This window comes from Castanea sativa, chromosome 8, assembly GCF_040712315.1.
Source record: "Castanea sativa cultivar Marrone di Chiusa Pesio chromosome 8, ASM4071231v1".
Taxonomy (NCBI): domain Eukaryota; kingdom Viridiplantae; phylum Streptophyta; class Magnoliopsida; order Fagales; family Fagaceae; genus Castanea; species Castanea sativa.
In genome coordinates this window covers 34,784,289-34,791,566 of record NC_134020.1, presented here as the reverse complement: position 1 = coordinate 34,791,566, position 7,278 = coordinate 34,784,289, and the positions used below count along the sequence as shown (strand labels likewise).

Below are 7,278 nucleotides of genomic sequence, written 5' to 3'. Positions count from 1 at the left end.
ATAAAAATAAAATAAAACTGCCATTAGTAAAACGTGTAAACTCAAAAAATAAAATATAAAAAGCCTCATCGCAGGTGCAAAGTGCGTGTGATGAGGCTAGTATGTTATAAAGGCAATAGAGTGCAACTTGAAAATATTGAGTTGAGTGTTGGTCTTGAACTTGGGCTTGGGCTTGGGTTTGTGTTTGTTCACATTTTTCATTTAACCAAAAAAAAAAAAAATGGCAATAGAGTGCAGTACAAATTAAGTGTATTACAATAGCTCAATCTTCAATGGGCCTAAACCTGTTCGGCTTACTTCTATCATTCCAAACTCTCCTAGACCATGTTTTCGGTAGTTTAGTCATTCCGTCAGAGACGTAGATCGGTCCAAATAGATGCAATTGGAACCAATTGAAGAAACCTCATCAACCCCGTTGTTAAACTAGCACTAGAATTGTTTGCTCTTACATTTGGGTAGAGCTAAGATTGTCTTGGTCAAGCCAGTGTTACACTAGGGGTGTGCCAACCTGCCAAACCTGACCCAACCCGACCCGATCTATCCATATATTTAAAATATATTTAAAAAATATTAATAATTAATAAAATTTTTAAAATAATTAGCTCTTTTATCCTATATAAAAGCCAATTAGTTCATACAAATCTTAGTAAATTACTATTGTTGTTTTGTCTTTAATGTTGTTTGCCTCTTAAGGAATACATGCATTAAGATACGAAGGCTTCTTATTCCACAACAACGAAAGCACTTTTTCACTCTTTCATATACTAGGGGATTTCACTTGGAAAAGAAAATGTTCCATTGAATCATTGATACTAATCTTTGGGTTTTTAAAATATATTTATATTTATATTTTTTTCTACTCAATTTAATAATAATAATAAATTTGTCCAACTCATGGGTTCAACACAACCCAACCTAACCCATGTGAGTTGGGTTGGACTTATATGATAGGTTGGGTTGGGTTGAATTTTTTTTGACCCACCATGGTGGGTTGGGTAAAAAAATCTCCTTAATCCGACCTAACCCGATCCATGCACACCCTTAAGTGTCAGTGTAAGGCTGATAAAACATGGGGCATTTTAGCTGAGGTTTGGCAACTGTAACAATAATAAATAAAATGCGTAAATACACTTTTAGTCCTTACATGTTGACCCGATTTCTATTTTAATCCCTACATTTTATTTTTACCACTTTTAGTCCTTAAACCAATTAATGCGTGACGTTTAAGTCCTTACCGTCACCCAACTAACAGAAAATGCTGACGTGGCTAACGGTACAATAAAATAATAATTAAAAAATCTATTTTGGCATTAAAAAATTGCCACGTCAGCATCTAAATTTAAAAATAAATAATTAATTAATTTTAACTAAATGAGATAAATTAAAAACAAAAAATCACATGAATTGAGATCTAAGAGTGCCTTGAACAAGAACAGCAAGAACACAATCCCAGACCTGAGAACACAAACCTAGAAAAAAAAAATCAACAACAACAAAAAAACAACCATTCAAGACCGAATTCTCCAGCAAATCACTAATCCACATGATCAAGAATGTAATGACATTCACATTGTCATTCTCATTATCTGATTCTGAGATCCCAATCAAATACGAGTAAAAAAAAATGCCAGCTTCCCAAACCCTAGGCGGTCCATCCAAGAGCGGGGGTGTGATAGGGCTGTCGTTAGATAAGATCATCAAAAATGCGGCGTGGCGCAAGCACTCTCAGCTCGTCTCCGTCTGCAAATCCGTCTTGGGTTTTTCTTTCCAATCTGGGTAGTCTCGGATCGAGTGATTATTTCAGCAAAACCAGCAACAACCCAATTTGCTTACCTAACAGCTCAAAGATTCAAGATTGTTATTGATTACCCAACAGCCACCTCTTGCATTTGCCTCCGGATCCGCTCTGCATCGACTCGAAGAAGCTCTGGCTCCTACAAGTTTTTGTATCAAAATTTTCTCACACAATAAAACAAAAGCAGAGAGAGAGAGAGAAAACCAAAACCTTTTGGAGACAATCGAGTTTGAAGGAGAGGAGCTCGGAGAAGTAAGGTTGTTGAGCAGAGGAGGAGGAGGAGGAAGCGGAGGCGGAAGCGAAGGCCAGAGAGATGAGGCTGGACAGTGACGACGGCGTCATTTCCTTTACTACATTTTCCGAGTCCATTTCCAAAGAAGATTTGCTCCGATTGATGAGCTCTGAGAATCGGATCTGCTTTTTATTCTTAAGAATCAGATCTGCTCCGATTGGCGTCGTGGACCTCTTTGGATTTGTGTTTGTGTTTTTTGGGTTGTTGCTGGTTTTGCTAAAGATGGATTGAAGGGTTTGTGTTTGTATTCTTGCTGGATTTGTCAGCATTTGTGTTTGTGTTTGTGTTTGTGTTTGTGTTTGTGTTGGTGTTCTTACTGGATTTGTGTTTGTGTTTGTGTTCTTGTCTAATATTCTGTTTGTTTTCTAAGGAAAAAAAAAAAGAGAAAATGTCAAATAAAGGAAAATGTTCTTATTGGTTTTTGTTCAAGGCATTTTGTTCCTGTTCTTAATGGATTTGTGTTTGTGTTTCTTATTGTTTTTGTTGAAGGCATTTTTAGATCTCAATTCATGTGATTTTTTGTTTTTAATTTTTTTTATTTAGTTAAAATTAATTAATTAATTAATTTTTAATTTAGATGCTGACGTGGCAATTTTTGAATGCCAAAATAGAATTTTTAATTATTATTTTATTGTACCGTTAGCCACGTCAGCATTTTCTGTTAGTTAGGTGACGGTAAGGACTTAAACATCACACGTTAATTGGTTTAGGGACTAAAAGTAGTAAAAATAAAATGTAGGGATCAAAATAGAAATCGGGTCAAAATGTAGGAACTAAAAGTGCATTTATGCCTAAATAAAATTGAAACTTCGATGTGTAGCAGGAACTGAAGTGGCCCTTAAGTAATTATTATTGAACCCTCACACTTTTTTCTTATGGAAAAATCCTCATGCTTTTACTACTTGAAAACTGTAATAAAAAAAATATTGACTCAAAGGTTAGCCCATTATGTGTTTATAACTAATTGCAATTTGTTTGAGGAATTAACCAAAACAGGGTAAGAAATTAGATACAAGAGTTTACTATCTTTTCTTTTCAACTTCCTTCATAAGCTTGTGGCAAATAATTGAGTTTCATGGCTAAGAACAATTATCTGTGATTGTGAAAGCAAAAGTTATGACAGGCATCTTTACTTTCCCGCACGCACAATTGAGATCCCCTCTCCTTTTCCTACCTTCCCAAGACATATAAGCTGCAAACAATTAAGTTCTGTAACTATACATTCCTTCACCTTTCCAAGACAGATTAGCTACAAAGAACTAAGGTTTTGTAACTAGAGGTGTACCCTTTCACCTAATTGAACTGTCTTACAGCCTTAATAAAAGCCCTCTCTTCCCTCCCACAAACACCAGACATATCAAACAAGCCCACTCCTCCAGGTGCAAGAGCAAGTGCAAGCGCAACCGCCGCTCTTGCATTTGAAAATATCCCAAGCAAAATTCAGTGCTCCACACAATAAATTAACATCAAAGATGACAAAACAGGCTCTCTTCTCCCTTTCAATTTTGCTTGTTTTTCTCTTCCATTGCATCACAACTTTAGGTCAGCCTGCCGCAGCACAAGTCCAGCCAGCAAATGCACCAGTTCAGCCTGCAAATACTCCAGTCTAGCCCGCCACTCCACCAGCAGTTCAGCCTGCCAAGGCCCCAGCCCCAGTCCAGTTTGCCAAGGTCCCACCCACGAAGAAAGGTGTCCCGGATGTCACCAAAATCCTTGGAAAGGCAGGTGGGTTCTCAGTCTTTATTCGCCTCTTAAAAAGTACCGGAGTGTCTGACCAATTATACGGCCAGCTCAACAATTCAAATAATGGGTTTACCATCTTTGCTCCTACTGATGCTGCATTTTCGAGCCTTAAAGCGGGCACTATAAACTCTTTGTCGGACCTACAAAAGACCCAACTAGTACAGTTTCACATATTAAACACAGTTGTTACCCTGTTAAATTTTCAAACTCTGAGCAATCTAGTGCCCATAGAGGCCGGAGATGCCAGTGAGTTCCCACTAACCGTGACCACCGCTGGCAACCAGGTGAACATCTCTACCGTTCTTGTTAATACCACGTTGGGTGGAACTGTGTATTCGGATAACCAACTTAATATTTATCAAGTGGATCAAGTGCTTCTTCGTCTTGGCATTTTTAATCCTAAGCCTAAGCATAAGGCACTAGCCTCGGCACCAACATTGTCAAAGCCTAAGTCTTTGGACAATGGTGCAGATGCAGATGCAGATGCAAACACTCCTTCTGCTGCTACAAAAGTGGATGAGTCTGGAGCACTGAGTCTCAAGAGGCATGGAGATGGAATATTGATGTCCATTGGAGCTGCTCTGGTTGCATTCATTGTCACGAAGGGACTTTGATGGTGTAAAATTGTAAATGTATTTGCTTCATATTCTTAGGTGGGTTCCAACTGTCTTGTGCCGTATGATTTTCAGGTGAACGGTCGTAATCTACACCAAGTACTTTCAAATATATGCCATCTTTCCCTGTCCAATATCTATAATGCCAGTTTGTGATGAGAACTATTGATGTTAAGGCTTTATTTATTTATTTATTTTAATTTCCTGTTCTTGTCATTTTTAAGTTCCAATTTCTATGTACTTGAGAATTTTCAAGACTTGTCTCTATGAGACTGAGAACATTATTTGAATTCTTATGATCGAATCTATTTTAAATTTGCTTTTTTCGGTAGCAAAACTTTTTTTAACAATGATTTGTTTTAAGAAAATATATTTCTAAAACTTCAGCTACATGACCAACAAGTATTACAAGAACTATAGCGAGCAATCGCTACCCCACTAGCTAGGAAATGTTCCCATGGCAACAGCCATCAATATACTCAAGACACACTCCCAAATACCAGAACATTCCCTTCTTTGATGGGGATGATGAGTAAGTTAGATTTATTTGATTTACTCTTGATTTGGAAGAGTATTTTGATTATTGGGAAATCTTTGATGAAGAATGGTCAAACTTGAGCGTAACAAATTGGACGAAGAAGCAGAGGAATGGTGGGAAGACATTCAAATCTATAGAAAGCGTTGAGGTAAGCATTCAATTCGCTCTTGGCAAATAATGAAAAAGATGTTTGTTGATTTATGGTTTTCGCATGATTATTATGATATACTAGATTATACAATTGTTAATTATAGATTTGCATATTAATATGAAAATGAATATATGTTCAAAATTTGAAATGCCAACAACAAAACCAAAATAAATTGAAGGTCGATGAGAATAAATTTTGTGGTACACTATATGAAGGATACAAGTTTTAAAATTGAATCAAATTATTGAAGCATTCAAAGTATTTTTTTATTAGGAGTGGAAGATTTCTAATCTCGACTATTAACTCGATGACGAGTTTTTCCCAAGTGGAAGGATTTGATGTAAGACAAAATCTCCAATTTAATTTTTGAATTTTCTTATTTTTGGCAATTTTATGTAATTTTCATATTTCTAGGATTAGAGATTATTCCTTAATTTTAGGTGTCTTTAATGTTGTTTAGTCAAATTAGGGTTTTGTACTCTTTCCTACCCACCTTAAGTTTTCTAGCCATACTGGGTTTTCCTTTTACTATTTAAACACGTTGTAGTTTCTAAAGGCAATTCAATTTTCAGATTAATAAAATTTCAGATTTTTGTCTATTGCTTCTCTCTGATGGATTCCAAAAACCTATCACTTTGTGAATTCGAGGTTTTCATAAAGAAGCTAACATGTTTAGTTTCCTTTCATTTAGAAAGCAATGTGTTTGTTTTCTTAAAACTTCAACGACAACAACAACAAAATTTAAACCATGATCAAATTCAACTCTAGTCTACAAATTAGGCCAGTTCGAGTTTATGGTTCAAGCCAGTTTAGAAGCTTGGTTCGAACTACTAATGGGATCATGAATTTCATCAACCAAATTTGGTTTGGGTCTTGTCTAAGTTAGGCTGTCAGTGCGATAGAATTACTAAATGAATATGTATTGTATTTCTCAAATAATAGCATATATATGAGTGCCTTTATATAGAAGATAGATGTGTGTAGTACAAGTAAGAGTGTAGTATTGTATGTGTGCTATACAAGTAAACAAGGTGGGCCTAAAGCCCGCAACCCAATACACGTTATTAGCCCCCCTCAAATTCAAGGTGGGTGTGAGACCAACTTGAGATTGTCAACCAAAGCACTAAGGTGTCTTTTAGGAGATGTGACTTTGTGAAGATATCTGTAAGTCGATCTTTAGAAGAGACTAAGAATAGCTTGAGAGCACCATGGACAAGATGATAACGGATAAAATGACAATCAATCTCAATGTGTTTAGTCTGTCATGGAAGACATCATTGTGACCAATATGAATGGCACTCTGGTTGTGACAATAAAGAAGAGTAGTAGAGGATGTGGACACACCTAAGTTCTTAAGAAGCCATTATAGCTAAATGAGCTCAGATGTGGTATTAGCAAGGGCACGATATTCCGCTTTAGTATTGGAGCAGGCCATAAGGTTTGTTTCTTGCTTCACTAAGAAATTAGAGAAGAACTAAGAAGATAGCAATAACCAGTGGTGGACCAGCGATCAGTGAGATCTCCTGCCTAATCAGAATCAGAGAATGCACGGAGAACAAGAGGAGATTAAGTTGAGTAGAAAAGGCCATGGAAGAGAGTGCCCTTCAGGTATCGAAGAATGCGCAAAATAGTAGTATAGTGAGTCGTTCGTAGAGCAGATAAATACTAGCTCACCTAGTGAACAATGTAGAAAATGTTTGGACGAGTGACAGTGAGATAAACTAGGCTGCCAACCAATCGTCTGTAAAGAGAGGGATTAGACAATGGTTCCCCCCCTCCGAGGGAGTTAGATGCGCATTAAATTCAACCAGAGTATCAATAGTCTTACTATTAGTGAGTCTAGCACAAGACAAAAGTTTAGAAGCATACTTGGCTTGAGTAATATAAAGACTAGCTATGGAATGAGTGACTTTAAGACCCAAGAAATAGCTGATATGTCCAAGATCTTTCATCTCAAACTGCTGACGGAGAAAATCTTTGAGTTCTTGAATGCCATTGAGGTCATCACTAGTTATGATCATATCATTCACATATAGGAAAAGCAAAATGGTGCATTTGTTAGTGCAACAAAGAAATAAGGCAGAATCATAAAGACTGGCAGTGTAACCCAAGCAAAAAATAGTGGAGCTGAACTTGGCAAACCAA

General features: G+C 36.7%; 1 pseudogene; it reads left to right on the top strand.

The window, feature by feature from the left end:
* The first annotated feature begins 3,559 nt into the window (after positions 1-3,559).
* On the top strand, positions 3,560-4,444 carry LOC142608412 (fasciclin-like arabinogalactan protein 12; annotated as a pseudogene).
* Positions 4,445-7,278: the final 2,834 nt, after the last annotated feature.